This window comes from Equus caballus, chromosome 4 (assembly GCF_041296265.1).
Source record: "Equus caballus isolate H_3958 breed thoroughbred chromosome 4, TB-T2T, whole genome shotgun sequence".
In the NCBI taxonomy this organism is placed as follows: Eukaryota; Metazoa; Chordata; class Mammalia; order Perissodactyla; family Equidae; genus Equus; species Equus caballus.
This window is the reverse complement of record NC_091687.1, coordinates 103,530,225-103,546,960: the sequence shown is the minus strand read 5'-3', so window position 1 is coordinate 103,546,960 and position 16,736 is coordinate 103,530,225. Positions and strand designations below refer to the sequence as shown.

The 16,736-nt window shown below is 37.2% G+C and overlaps 1 protein-coding gene and 1 pseudogene across 1 annotated transcript in view; both read right to left on the bottom strand.

Moving 5' to 3' along the window:
* CNTNAP2 (contactin associated protein 2) overlaps positions 1–16,736 on the bottom strand; it is a 1,879,249-nt gene that overhangs the window by 1,462,922 nt on the left and 399,591 nt on the right. The gene's annotated exons all lie outside the window — the stretch shown is intronic.
* On the bottom strand, positions 9,042–9,794 carry LOC138923895 (transmembrane protein 183A-like; annotated as a pseudogene).

Below are 16,736 nucleotides of genomic sequence, written 5' to 3'. Positions count from 1 at the left end.
CTTGATAGATCCCCCATAACATTTCCTCACCTCCCGAAATAAACTGTTATGTGTATTTTCCTAATCAGTGAAATTTTCATTTTAACTAGTGTAGAGGGCAATATGGTTATGTAATAGTTAACATGGACATGACAAACAGTTTTGAAATGGTGTCTCATCAAAATTCAAAGAAAATAAGAGATCTCTATAATTAATCTTCTTTTAAACATCAAGTAAACATACATACTTTTTTGGAAGGGAAATTGAAAATAGTTGAAAGTCATGGTGTGGAAAACAGAAGGAACATCTCCTTGTGGTCTATACTTTGCGCCCTCTGTGTCTCTTGTCTCGCTCTGCGCATGTGGCGAGCTCTTTGCAACATACGGGGCTGTTGATCACCTATTCATTCTTTAAACTACTTCCTCCCTCCACACGTCCGATCAACCGTCTCCTTACTCTTCTCTCTTTCACGTGTTTTCAGTGGATACAGCCCAAAGCTCATTCTTTGGCTCTTAGCTCTTTTCCCTATATAGCCACATATAGCCTTAGACAACTCTGTGCAAATTAATTAAAACACATTTTTAGCCTCAAACATAATTTCTATGTTGTGCATATGACATCCTCAGGTCTCTACCACTTCAAACTCATTATTTCCTCCCAACTAAAACCATTTTGATCCCATTCTCTGCATCTTCCCCAAAATAAAACATTTGTCTTTACCTACAGGTTTCTGTTGATTTTGGCTCTGAATGATTGGCACATCCATCTTCACTCTGTGTTTAAAATTATAGTCACTACTTCACTCGCTACCACTTTAGTTCATTTAAAACTTTGATCTTGGGAATTTTGTCTGTGTCAGGGGTGAGATGCGGAGACAACTTTTTCTACTTAAAGTCACACCATTTCCTACGTACACTAATCTTCCATATGTAATTGGGTACATTCCTATTCTGTTTCTTTGTACCAGTTTCTTACCGGTTTTTATGTATTGAGGATTTATCATATCTTTTAACAGCTGTTGGAGTTAGCCCTTCTTCATTGCTTCTCTTTAACAGAATTCTCCTGATTACTCTTGCAGACATTTTCCCGTATAAACTCTAAAATAAGTCTCTAGTTCAAAAACACTATTGATTTATTATTTTTATTTCAGATTTAACCTACATACAAATTACTTTAGGAAGAATTGGCATCTTCATAATTTTGAGTTTTCCTAAACTTTCCAAAATTCCTAAATATTGAGTTTATAACCATAGGATTAATCACAAGTAGTAGTAAATAATTGCATTTTCCTCTGGGATTATTATCAGCAGCAGAATTTTAAGGACCACTGCATTTTCAAACTCTCTCTAAATGTTTAGGTAACAAAGTAACCATTGTCATTGTTTGCACAGAAGTCATATAAATTCTTTACACATTTAAGCCAAACATCTCTCTCTACTTTATTCATATGTATGACTTATCTGCTATATGATATTGTGAGCTCTCAGAAAAGAGCTGTATCACTTCCTGAATTGAATTTGGAGTGTAAAGTGAATCCATGTCATTCTCAACCTTAGACAAATAATACAATAATCACTTTGTATTTATCTTAATGCAAGCTACTTCTAAAATTGGAGTATTTGAGAAATCAGGCAGAGATACAAAAAAGAAGACGTTGAGAAAATTAGTTTGTTTATATCTTAATGTTAAATAGAATTCGTTTTTTGTAATTCGTAGTTTCTTAGAGTTTAATTATGCTAATTAGCATTACAGCATCCCAAGAAGGGTTTAGTACTCAGAGCATTCTCTATGGGAAACCACAGAATACCATTCAGATATTGCACAATTAGTAGACCTCTGAAAATAGTTTGTAAAATGCTGTTTAGTGCAATACATTGCACTAAAGATCAATGCAACATTTATTGCTCAGCTACTATATTTCAGGTACCCAGCTAGGCTTCGGAAATGCAGACATGAAGAGGAAATAAGCCCCATGTTTCCTTTGGGGCCCACAGTATATGTGTGTGTTGTGTATATATAGATATATATTGTATATACATTGTATACACAATGGAAGCATAAAAATGGTACATAATACATACATATATACATACATCTACATGCATGTATATGTGTACAACAAAGTACAAATATGAACAAGATACTGTAAATAAGTATTTTAGAGCTGATAACTTTTGCCACTTCATCTTTTAAAATTCTGACTGCATGTGCAAAAAATGAAAAAAAAACCTTAGAAATAAAGTGTTTTGTGAGATCAGTTATGTAAACATTTTCTCATTTGAGTACTAATGAGAACACAAACTAAGATTATTTAAACATATTTTTAAGTGGCAATACAACAATGTAAATCACACATTTGCAGTATGTGAGTTCTAATAAAAAGAAAATTTCCACATTTCTACTACTGAACATGGCCAAGTATTCATGATTGTCATGATTGTCCTAGAATTAGCAAGCATTCCCTTCCACCTCAAAACTGACTATATGGAATGATGTTAATGAATAGTTGAGAGTCACCTGGACATTGAAATAGCTCTTTAACTGGAGTTGTGTAGGAGAAATGAATGTGCATAGGTTGCAGGCGTACAAAGAGAAAATGCTCTTAAAGATAAATGTTAGATCCCTTAAGTGTGTTTAAGGTCATTTTACTCCCTGGAGAAACATCTCTCTGAAAGCACAATAACGGGAAAATATAAATCTATATAAATCATCATTTTACACACAGTTTTTCAGAACATCATCAATATCATAGAATACAATAGCAGTAAGTAATTAATTCACTCATTTGCAATGTTATTTAGTGTCTCTTAGGTTCTAGGCATTATTGTAAGCACTAGCGATTCAGCAGTAAATAAAACTAGGTCTCTGTCTCAATCTAAATTTTGTGTGGGAGGGCTCACACAGCAACCTGTAAACTGATGCTAAGCCAGGTGTTGTGAGCTCTAAGGAAAACACTAAGGTAAGAGGAAGAAGGCTCATGGGGTGGCAAAAGGGGGAGTACACATTTTTATATATAAGATGAACAGGGAAACAGCCTGATTTGAGGAAATATTTGAGCTGAGATTGGAAAGAGGAGAGAGAGGCAGGTGGATACTTGTTGGCAGAAGAAAGAGGAGAGAGAGGCAGGTGGATACTTGTAGGCAGAAGAAAGAGGAGAGAGAGGCAGGTGGATACGTGCAGGCAGAAGAAAGAGGAGAGAGAGGCAGGTGGATACTTGCAGGCAGAAGAAAGAGCAAGTTTGCGGTAGACCATGCCTACCGAGAGGGAGCGGGGTAGAGGAGATTAGAGAGGAAATAGGGGAGTCAGACTATTTTAGACCATTGGGAGCCATTGTAAGACCTGTGGCTTTTATTCTGAGTGAGATGCTAAACAATTGGAGAGTTTTGAGTAGAGGAGAGATGTAATCTGGCTTATTGAAAGATCATTCTAGTGGATATATTGATCATTAGATATTGATATTAGAGGGGTGAAAGGATGGAAGCAGAAAAAACAGTAAATTATTGCAATAACTTACATGGGTGATGATGGTTGTCTGGCCAATGGTGGTAGTGCAAAAGTAGTAATAAGTAATTAGATTCTGGCTATATTGTGAAGGGAGAGTGACAGGATTTGCTGACGCGTTATATGTGACACGTTAAAGAAAGTAAGGAGTCAAGGACGACTCCAGTATTCTGACCAAAGCTAGAAGTTTGGAGCTGTCAGTTACTGAGATGGGGAACTAAGGGAAAAGTTTTGGGGAGATTGAAAGGATTTCAACTTCTGGCACATTCCATTTGAGAATTTTAATCACTGAAATGGAAAAGATGAAGTTTGGATTTGAAAGCATGAAGTTCAGGAATGAGTTCTGGGTAAAGACATATATTTTATCCTCAGAGAAGAGATGGCATTTATAGCCATGATCCTGAATGAGATCACCTATAGCATGATCAAGATAGAGAAGAGGTTTCAGGATGGAATTATGTGACACTCTAATGTTTAGAGACGTGGAAGTTCTAACCAAAGAGACAGTGAAGAAGTGATAAGGGAGGAGTTCCAGGAAAGAGTGGCAACTGTGTCAAATGTTGCTGACAGACCGATAAATGAGGAACGTGAATTGGCCGTTGGGTTTACCAATGTGAAAATCATTGGTGACCTTGACAAGACGTATTCTGATAGATTAGTGAAGACAACAGCTAAGCTGGAGGTGTTCAAACGATAACTGAGGAAGAGAAAGTATAGACAGTGAGTATAAATAACTCTCCAGAAGTTTTGCCCTAACAGAGTGCAGAGAAATATGTAAGAACTTGAGCAATCTGTCAGGTCAAGGTGTTTTTTTGTTTTTTGGTTTTTTTTAATATTTGAAAGGAAAAATAACAGCATGTTAGTATGGCGGTGGAAGTGATAGCATAGAAAGGCATGATTGGAGAATCAGGAAAGAGAAGAGGCAATTGCTATACTGATGTCTTGAGTGGATGAGCGAGGATTGGTACCCAGAACTAAGGGCCCATTTAAAACTAGTGGTCGTGTAACACAAGGGAGACTGGTCATCAAAGGTGTTCTTCTCCAGCCTGGCTGATTTGCCTGCATGAAGGAATAGAGTAGGCAGGGATTGGATTTAATGTACATTGAGGTTTATCCCCGTGAGTGTGACGAGGGAAGAGAGAACTCACCCGTGCCCAGCAGTACTTGATTTGAGGGAGAGCAAACAATCATGCCTTGAGAAGGCTGCAGTGTCCTTCATGGGGGACCCAGGAGTCAGAGCTCAAAGAGGAACAGAACGCTGTGAGTAGAGGAGATATTGCTGATGGCTATGATATAAGTGATTGTGTGAGCAAATATTTCATAGTTTAATTACTGCTATACTATTATATACTACTACTGCTATACTATTAAATATTTTACTATTAAGATTAATAAACAATAATAGCAATGTGAAATTATCATAATAGTCTGTTTTCTCAGCAACATTGATCTATAACTGGATATACTTTCCAACTTTATTTGTAACTCAATTAAAAGACAGTATTCCTAGAAATGCCCATATTTTCAGTGTTAAAAATATTTGTTTCTTAAATCATAAAATAATATCTTTATTATTTGTGAGTCAGAATGCTAAGCATATTTAAAGTGCAGAGAAGACAAAAGATTAATGGAACAGTGTGTGAATAGTATCTAAAACCACCAAGAAAGGGCAAAAATTGAGTTGTAAAATATATATGACAAAATAATTAAGATGTATAACTGAGGCTTATGGTTCTGCTAAATGTATTCATTTTTTAAAATGTCCATTATGTACTAACATGTGTTTATTTCACTTTTAAAGCTAACATTGAGATCATTCTCTGTGGATATGTAACCAGAGCCTTGAAAAGCTCATGAATATTACAGCATACATTCCTTTTGTAATAGAGCACACTAAATAATCTTTAAAACCTTATCCAAATCTATGATTCTATGATTATGATTTACTTTCAACGCCACACCCTCTGTGAAGTCCTATCAAGAATGCTTTGAGAGTTTCTTAATGAGAATAAAGCACTTGTGTGCTGCAATAACGCTTTACCATCTGCCTCCAAAGGAAAGTATGCCTTGTCTCATGGCTATTTTTGAAAATGTCTTCGAAGGTAGCGTGAACTCATTCAAGCCGAACATTTTTTGACTGCTGCTTGCCACCTCATGTACTAGGCAGTGGGGATGAGGTAAGAGTTGACTTTTTGGAACATTTTTATCATGTTGGGCACAATGCCAAGTGCTTTCTTTGCACTATTTCATTTAGTCCTCACGACATCTTTAGGAGATACGATACCATTTTAGTCAGAATTTCACAAATGGGGAAATAGAGATATAAAGAGGTTAATTGCCCAAGGTCACACAAGTAGGTAGATGATAGAGCTCATATTCAAATCTGCTGGCCAGCCCCTGAATCCCAGGTTCTAGACCATTATGTTACAGCGATGAATAAGACCATCACAGCTCACATGAGCCTCCTCAGCAATTTTTTTTATGTTTTTTATTTTTGATTGAATGTGGCCAAAAATTGTTTGAAAGAGCTCTTTTTGGGTTATAACTGTAGCCACATTTATAAAAAGGGATGGTGTTTATAGCTTAGGCTCATCATCTCAGAGCCTATGTATTCTTTTTAATCATGATCCTTCTGATTGCTGATTATTTGCTCTTCTGCCTGTTGCTGTTTCCTCTCATCATTACACAGCCTGCCGTATAGCCAGGCATTGTGGTGCTTCTGCGTGTCCTTGGAGCATTTCACCCTACTATAGCTTGTCATAAAGCAGCTGGTTTCCTCTCATCATCCACTTAATATGCCCTGCACAATTGTCTAACCAAGATTCTACATCATTTTGTTACGTTCTACCTATAATAACCTAAAATCTACATAGACTGAGATTGAATATATGGATGTACAGCAGAATTCATACTGGGTTTATTCCATAGACTGTGCTGGAGCACGCTGCTGCATTGGTACATGACCCCAAGGAGTTGAAGATATTGGCCTACTACTTGATTTACCCACAACATTCATAAATTTTAGATAATCCACCAACAACTTTCAGTGCTACGATGCCAATGAAATGGCTTTTAAAAAATGTATCAGTGGTAGCAAATTTGCTTTATATCAAGGCCTTAGCAACTACCACTTATACCTCGTTAAAAAGGATAACTATAAATCAATATTCAACAGGACAGTAAACATCAACTATACTTCAAGAACGGCCGTTGGACCAGCTTATAGCCAGAGCTGCATCCAAAAGAAACTTTGATATGTGTATATGTATATGAAATTAAGAAACCACTCTACCATCAGCATTATAGGAAAATTAAATACACGTAGAAAGACTAGGTTTAGTAAGCAACTATTCTGGATGTCTTTGATATTATGAGAATAGGTGGTAGTTTAGGGAATGCCTGACAGCTATCCTGAACATGGGCATTTTTGTATCTTGATGAGTATATTTATGCCTACTGTTTACAGAAGTGCTCCTGCCAAAGGCTATGAGCAATTGTGTAAGATACTTAAATTTAGGATATGCCATCATTTTGGTCTGTGGATTAGTGGCCACTGAAGGTATGAGAATTAATTTATCCAAATCTTTCTGAAAGTTTAATATTTCTTTTAAAGAATAATACTGCTCTTGATCATCATAATTCTACATACTAACACTACTGTCTTTCCAGATATGCCTTCTTTGTACATTCATACAACTTGATAAATAAATTATGAATATGTTTAGATGATTGTCTTGAGAGATTTTGATGATTCTTACAGCATTTTGAAATAGAGTTTTTAGGAATAATACCAACAAAACAAATATCACATAGTATGTTTCTTGATAACACTGATCCATAATTAATTAATTTTTAAAATTTATTTTTAAGTCAACTAATGTACTTGTGACATTCTTGAAAGTGATTATATAATTGAATATGCTTTAATCTATTCTACTGGCATGCTGGAGCCAACTCATATCAGTGGTTGAGAGCTGATAGCTAAATTTTCAGGAATTTGAAAGCCAGCTGTTAAATGTATCCATCATTAAAAATTACATTTTACTATTATCTATGTCCTTGAGGTTACTTACATCTATTGTGCCTGGTATGGTGGAGATACTATGTGACAATGTGTCATTGCACATTTCTTCTCAACTCCAGGGTCAGTAATGTCACATTGGTAATCAGAAATCTACCATGGTGGGAGTATTTACACCATATAAATCAGCAAATATTACTAATCGGGTCTTTTAAATTTGGGGAGGAGGAGTCAGTTTTTAAACAGTTATCAATATACCATTGCCTATTATGTATAACATGGCCTCTCTTCATTTACTGGAATGAGTAGACCAGATGTGAGGACACAAAATTGCAGAGGATTAGTTATTTAAGTTATTTTAAGCATCTATGCACCAGCAGTGGCTACTGAAAGGTTGGCATCACATTTTCTCAACAGTTAATTAATCCTCTAAGAGGAACTTATTTTTTATTTCAATTGTTTATGAAATAGCTTCCAAATTGAGGTGATTTTTTAAGTTGCTAAGACAAGAAAAAAAGTTGACTGTATTTACTCAAGGATGTAGATATGCCAATAATAATAACTGTGTGTGTGTAAAACACTCGTCAGAAGATATGTTAGATAATAGACTAATAGAGGTGCAAATTGAAAATACTCTAGGAAAACCCAGAGAGGAGTGATTAAGGACCCAGGCTGGGTGGGAGAGGCCTGGGAAGGCTTCCTGTGGGAAGTGATGCTTAAGAGGTTGTTGGGATAAACAAAATTTCAAAAGGAGAAAAAAGAAGGGAAAGGCATTACAAATGAGAAAGCATGAGTAGGCATACAGAGATGAGGAAATATAAAGGCACTAGTTGGTTGCGATGTTTTTCATTCAATCTAAAACATTTATTGAGCACCTACCTCATGCCAGACATTGATCTTTGCTCTGTGAGGAAATCAGAGAGCCTGAGTGCTGAGGTGGTGGATGGAGGGGTGGCCGTAAGTGTTGGCAGATTATGCCCAACCAATAGACTGAAGTCCTATTTTAAAATGTGTTGAATGTCATTGTTTTAAAAGCACAACAATAGAGTTTTGACTCTCAGAACAGAGCCAGGTTTCTCCTTTCAGATGCAAGACTTACATTTAAATGTTTCTCTTAATTCCAACCTCCATCCTGTCTCCCGGCTCTGTCCCTAACAAAGGAGCCCAGAGACCTGAAGGGCTTGCTCCACACCAACGAGATAGCAAGCCAGCTGCCTCCTTTCCATCTGCAACCTGGTTACTAAGGGACCGGCCTAATTTAGGGCTGCCCCCAGGGACACATTTTTAAAATTAATTCATTATAGATCAATGCTATCAAGAAATATACTATATGGTATTGATTTTGTCATATTATTCCTAAAAACTCTATTTTAAAATGTTGTAAGAATCATCAAAATCCCTCAAGACGATCATCCAAACATATTAATAATCTAACTATGGAGTATGAATATACAAAGAAGGCACAGCTCTCAGGGAGAAAGATTCTGTGGGCACCACCAGTCGGGGACTAGCGTTTCTGCATCCATCCGTGTGCACAGCGCTAACAAACAAGGCAAATATGCCCATGCAAATGAGGGAGAAAGATGAAAGTGGAGGTTTTGACCTGCATTAGGCAGCAGTCCCAGGCTGGGTTGGTAAGGAAATCTGTGTCCTGATGGTCAGACTGCAGCCTTCCCACACACTTCCACCCCTAGGGGCTTGATTTTTGAACTTGAAGTTGAATTCTCACATTGGTTCCTATCTGTTCCCAACAATCTTTCTACAAAGAAAGCAGGAATTTGGAGATTTTTCATTTACTAAGAGTAATCTCTGGAATGGCTGACTTCTTGGGAATTGGAGCAACACATGGCTCGTACATATGGTGCAGAGACCCGGGCACTCACACCCGCAAACACTGCGGCTTCTTCGTAGACTCTGGCAGCACGCAGGAAAGCAGACAGATATGCCCCACGGGGTGCTTTTGGTACCACTTGATCCAAAGGCATGAGTGCAAGCACTAACAAATGTCCATGGGGAATTCCTCCACGCTAGCCCTGTCCAGATCTTCTGTGAGCCTCTTGTTTTTGTTTTCTGGAGACGGTTCTCTTATGGATACTCTCCTCCTGGGCATCCATCTCATCCCAGCTGCCACAGGGATCCCCAGCCCAGAACGAACTTTCTCAGGGGAACCTGGGAGGCTTCCAAGCTACAGAGATTTTCCATCCTGCTGAACAGCATTGGCACCAGCTTTCTTTTCCCATCCAGATTTCACGACAGCCAGATTCGAGTTGGCGCAAGTGACCGAAGCCAGCATCATGGGCTCTGAAGTTGAGATCCTTCCTTCTCTTGGTTACGGTAAATGAGTCGAAGGAGATGAAAAATGACTGATTTTTTTTTTGGCTTTGACAACTGATGGTTGGTGATACCATGAATTAATGCAGAGATTACTGGAGGACAAGGATGACGAGAGGGAGGAGAGTTATCCTGAATTTAACTTGGGGGCAGGTTAAGTCTTAGGTGGATTCAGATCATCTCTGAATAAAGATTGGTAGAGAAAGCACAGGATCAGGATGCAAAAGATCAGGGCTGGAATGAAAGATTTGGAGCATTTTACTCGATGATAGATGATGTTGTGAGAATAGTTAACATAACCCACACAGAAACTAAGAAAACAAGAGTCAGTGTCCCTTGGGGAAAATTTAGGCATAAATGTTGCCCTGAGAAAGAGGAGCCAATGAAAAAGACCAAGGCAACGTACTCATAAATGTTGAGGAAAGATGGAAGCAGTGTTTCTTCTACCTAATAAACTAAATGTGAAAATCATGCTAACTGTTCTATATGCTACACATTGACACTCTTGTATGGCAGCCAAATAAGAGGGAGTTTGATTAAGATTTTACAAAGAGAGATTTTACTATCTCTATTTTTACAGGCAGATATTCTTGGCCATTCTCTCGATTATTTTCTACATCTTGACATCCAAGGACATAATTTAAACTACACATTCACAGCCTATTATGATACTTTAAAAGTCACCACCAGTTGCTTTGAAGAATCTATAGATTTGCTTCTATGATCAAGGGCTCATTGTATGGGAGTTCCATCATTGAGAGTTGGAGGGTGGAGTTTTATTGTATTTATTAATTAAACAAATACTGTACATGCTCTACGCTCTTTGTTAGGAGCTATTGTATAACAGAGGGCAGAGAGGCATGGTCATTGCCATTAGAGGGCTTACAGGTCGAGTCGGGGAGATGAACATCTGATCAAACAATATTACAAATGCTGCAAACAGTGTGTTATGAATAATAATGTGAGGCACCATAAGAGTGTATAGCAGGCATCCTGAAAAATAAACATTTGAATTGAGTTCTAAATGAAAAATAGAAGTGAGCTAAATTAAGTGAAGTTAAAAGCACTCATTGTAGAAGGAACAACCCATGTCAGGACTCTGTAGTCCTGAAGGTTTTCTGGAAATCAAAATCCATATGGCTGGAACACAGAATGAAACAAAGACATGGAGGCAAATGAAGCCAGAGAACAGGGTAGATGTTAAATTTTATAGTATTGTTCTTCCTGGCACACAGCTAGAATACATCCCTCAGTCTCATTTGCAGTTAGAGGGAGTTCTAGCCAAAGTAATATGAGTGAAAATGGCTCATGCTCTTTCTAGAACTGGTTCATAAAAACTCTTACGTGCAATGTTCCACTTTTTCTCTTCCTTATCTTCCACCTGGATGCTGAGGAACAAAGAGAGAACTCTGGTTCCCTATGGGACATAGAGGAATGCCTTCTGCAAATCACGAGCATGTATTCAAATGTTATTTTAGTGAGAAATAACTTACATTGTATTGTTCTATTATATATTTGGGGACTTGTTTTTCACAGCACCTAGTGTCGCCCTCATTAACATACCTGTTTTGTATAGTAAAGGTACCTCCACTCCACTTGCAATGGCATTCTTAGAACAACAATGTTCATGTGGCTCCAAAAAAATAATGTTCTGTAAAACATCGCAAGAGCTTTCTAGAAATGGAATGGGAGGGCTTGTGAGGATGTGAACTAAAGGAACAGGAAATATTCAAGGAAAGGTTCTGTGACAACCTAACAAGGATGCTGACAAAGCTGGAAAGATATCGAGCTGGGACATCCATCTTCTCCCACCCTTGGACATTGGCACTCCCGCTTCTCCAGTCTTTGGTCCCCTGGTTCTCAAACCTTCGCTTTGGACTGATACCACACCAGTGGCTTTCCTGGGCCTCCAGCTTGCAGAGGGAAGATCACAGAACTTCTCAGCCTCCGTAATCCTATGAGCCAATCCTCCTAATAAATTTCTTTCTATACATCTCTCTACATATACCCTATTGGTTGTGTTTCTCTGAAGGACTCTAACTATACAGTGACCTCTAAGAATTATGATGAAAGGACATTTTTAATTGAACTATAAAGAGGTAATTCTTATAGATCATTACAAATTCTTAAATTCAGCAACTAAAACATATGATTCCATAGCAGGTGGTATAAAAAAAGAACTCAAATGATTGCCGGTTCAAAATTACGTAAACATACACATGTGTACATATACATGTATACATGTACATATACATGTAAATGTACACCTGTGGGAGTCTTCTTTTGGTTAAAAATGTACTTCAACAAATATATTTTGGAATGACATAAAAAAAGATATTTTAAAATGCTTTTCTATTTCTACTCATGAAGATTTGGTTCTCAGCATTCCAAAAATCAAGTAGTAGAGTTTATAAACTGTAGAAGGAGTGCTGCACTCCTATAATTACCTATTCTAAATTCATAAGTTTAAGATATATGTGGCCTTTTGTATATCTTTAAAAACTTCAGAAAAATTCAGAAATACTTGAGCCCATCCTTAATCAGGCTGTAATAAATTACACACTACATCAAAATCTCTATCGAAATTTCTGGATATAAGAGAGAGTGTGTAGTTAACATATGGCATCCTAGAGTATTCTATACAGCAACTTGAACTAAGATCAGGCTTAATATAAGGCAATTATTTTATAATACCGTTAATATTTACACACATACGTATATATGTGTGTATTTATATAAAATATAATATGTAACACATAATTAGTCAAGGTTCTCTAGAGAAAACTAACCATCATACACATAGACATACACATACACACACACACAGGGGTTTTTACTTTGAAATATTCGATTTTAAATCTCAGTGCTAAGATGTGATGAGGGCGTTAGCATGATCCACACTTGACGGGGCGCGATGTGGAGTGATTCAGGTGTTGAGCATCATGCACAGCTGCTAGTCAAACAAGGGCCCTACATTCACTCTCTAGAGACCACACTGATGCTCTTCTCCGGGGCCCCCAGGTCTCAGCATTTCACTGAGCCAGCAGGACTACATTAGTTTAATCAAGATATTTTGTAGGAGGCTGTAAAAATGATTCATAAAATGCTATGTTAGCAGTGAAAAGGAAATTAGGTAATGGATAAAGCATACATTTACAACAAAAAATAGTGGGTAGCAAAGCAGTGTAAGTACAGTGTAGTAACTTTGAGGACCTTTGAAGAGAGATTCAGAAGTTGATGGCAGTTCATATAGGAAAGGATGCTTCGTCTGACAATCAGATGGGCTAATTAATCTGGATTTAACCCAGCTGGATCTTATCTAGCCTGACTGTTAATGAGTATGTCTTATTTTGCTAGCAAGGGCAAACTCTCTTAAAAAAATAATAGTCAGGGTCATCGTTGCTATGAGTAAAATTCTATCTTGATATATGATAAATTTTTTTAAAGCAACAAAGAAGGTCACTATCATTCTTAAATATTTCCTATTATGTATATTGGTGCCACAGTTTTGTTTTGTTTTTGTTTTTGTAATCTCATTCACTGCTCTTCAATTAAAGTTTTAAATTTTAAGATCATATGGTAACAATTGTGTTTCTTCCAGTTTTCTCTTTGTTTCCGCAAGATGTGATGTCACCACACAAGGTGTGGAGGTAGATATGCTATGATGATACATACCAAGCCATTTCTACCTTGACACCTGTGTATACCTGTGCATGCCTTTTTTTTATACCACCTATCATATCAAATGGCAATTAATCACTAGATATAAATATTTTCTACTAGACTATCAGCTCCTCGGAGGCAGAAACATTATTTTGCCCTTTCCTATATTCCTAGCATGAAGACTGGTTTATCACATCTTTAAAACTAGGGTGTCACTCTGCTTAATAAATTAATTAAAATGATGCTCTCACAAAATAAAGAGTCTGACTTGAGATGTGAATAAAGGTGAAATGTGAAATGTTGAGACAGGATCTGGAGTATTCCACGTGAGGAGATTGTTCACATAATCAGACTGATTTCCTACAGCTGATACCCTGAACAAAGCATTAGGCAAGTAAGCACTTCATGAATGCCATGTACTGTTCACATCACACACACACTCATGGACATTAGTAGGAGAATAATGTAACAAGAGCATCTCTCTGAAATCAGTTTACCTTTTCAGATAAACACCTTGCTTAACCTTGTATGTTTTAAAAAATTCCCACAAACTCCTCATTTCATTCTATTATCTCATTTAAGACTTAAGTGCCAAAGCAGCTGATGAGGGTAGGGAAAAGATGCTGAGGTATTGGGCCAAGAATCTCAAGACCAGTGAGACATTTTGATCCACTACATGGACTGACATCAGCTCAGATGGGCCTTGCCCTTTGGCTTCACTTTTTGGTGGGAAAGATTTGGGATGCAAGATGAGGTGAATTATAGCTATTATTTAGATGCCTAAGCAGCATCCCGCTATCCTTTCCAAACTGAATTGTAGTTTTCTTTCAGGGTCCTTCCCTCTTTCATACAGTGATTCAGGGGACACTGACCCAACCCCCACCTCCAAAATTGACCCAGATTGGACAAAGGATAGTCCCCTAAACGTTGCAAACAGTGATTCAAGGACATTAGCCAATGTTAGACCACGGTTTCACCTAGCCAGAGGGATTGCTTCAGAAAAGAACATGTGATGATGGGAAACAGCATGGAGGATTTTGACTTCCTAAAGCTGATGCCCTGAACAAAACATTAGGCAAGTAACACTTCACGAATACCGTGTACTGTTCACACCAGACACACACACAGACGCACATGCTCACCTTCCAGCATTTACCAAAACATAGAATAAAGTCAAAAATAGAGGCGAAATAGAATCAAAATAGAAAATCAAAATAGAACTACCATACGATCCAGCAATTCCAATTCTGGTAATATATCCAGAGGAAATGGAAACACTCACTCAAAGAGACATCTGCCACCCCATGTTCACAGCAGCATTATTTACAGTAGCCAGGACATAGAAACAACCTAAGCGTCCATCAATGGATGAATGAATCAAAAGTTGGGTATATATATATATAAATGGAATGTTATTCAGCCATAAAAAAACAAGGAAATACTGCCATTTGTGACAATGTGGATGGACCTTGAGGGCATTATGCTAAGAGAATTAAGTCAGATAGAGAAAGATAAATACCATATGATCTCACTTCTCATGTGGAAGCTAAAAAAAAAATCCCAAAAACTCACAGAAAAAGAGATCAAATTTGTGGTTACCAGAGGTGGGGGGTAAAGGGAGGAGGAATTGCAAAAGGTGGTCAAAAGGTACAACTCCCCGTTACGAGATAAATTCACTACTAGGAATGTAATGTACAGCATAATGACTATAGTTAACATAGCTGTATGATATATACGAAAGTTGTTAGGAGAGTAAGTCCTACGTGTTCTTATCACAAGGAAAAAATTCTTTTTTTGCTTTCTCTTCGTATTGTATCTACATATATGCGATAATGGATGCTGAGCTTATTGCAGTATTCATTTCACAAGATATGTAAGTCAAAGCATTATGCTATACACCTTAAACTCATACAGTGATGCATGTCAATTATATCTCAATAAAACTGGAAACAAAAGAAATGGGCATGTGGCCTAAATCAGATCATTTACACACGCAGCAATGTTTGGGGGCAGGCCTGGCTTCTGGAAAAGGAAGTTTCCTGACCATGATAAAAACGCTCATGCTCTCTGTTCCTCTGAAAGATGTGGTGTGAGGATGTGAGGATATGAAGCCAGATTTCTGTTAGCAGTCATCACGAAGGAGGCACCTGAAGACAAAGCAAGCACAGGAAGGAACGTCCCACTACAGGAAAGGAAGCTGGACCCGCCAGCTCATCTTCCAAACCGGGTGAGCAAATACATTCCCTGTCGTTTAAGGTAGACTCAATTGGGCTTTCTATTACATCCAGCTGAAGACATTTTTCTGCTATTTCTACTGTGTTAGGTACTCTATTAAGTATTGCCTAACTTAATTTTTATTACAAACCAACAAGGATGATTATCCACATTTTATAGATAAGAAAACCAAAGATCAGAAGTGTTACATAATATGGTTAGTGTAACACGGAAGAGCTATGACTTTAAACAAGTGTATTTGTTTTGTCTTCACTCCAAAGCTTATGAGTTAGGCTGCTTCACTTTGAAAAATAAGAAAAACAAAACAAGCCTAACAAAGTATTTCAGTTTTCCTATACCAGTACTTTCATGGTTTATTAATAATTTTGAAAAGTTATATCTTACAAAAATGGATATGAAAACTTGGGCAGGTAGGGCCCAAGTTAAACTTGCTCTATTAATATAGATTTACAGACACATCAGATACAAATATACATAAGACACACACTTGTCTACAAAAGAAGTGGCATATATAAATACATTCACAAAAAAGGAACCTCAATTCCAAATCATTATTGTAAAACTAGTTAACTTGTATGAGGAAAATGTTACATAATTGTATATAAATATAGCCCATGATATGTTTAGGGTGTTCTAAATTTAATTTCAAAGGGTTGTGTCATTCATAACAAAAAGCAAATATGAGTAAAGCATCAGGGCTGAAGTCATTCAACAGTAATGCTAAGGGAAAGTGTTACGTAAATCGCATTATTCTTAAGAATGGAGAACTACAAAAAGAACCAGTTTAATCTTGTAACCTCAATGTTTTATAAGAACTGATTAAAAATATGAATTCTTTTCCTGCAATCTTGTAAACATTCTCTTGTTCTATGTGTTTCTCTCAATAGTCTTTAAAAATAGTTCCAGTCATTTGTTCAATAACAAAACCCAGACCTCTGACCCATCTCCTTCTGCTTACAAGTAATCTGTGTCCTTTCTTGGCCTTCCTTCTATCTTCAGTCTCATC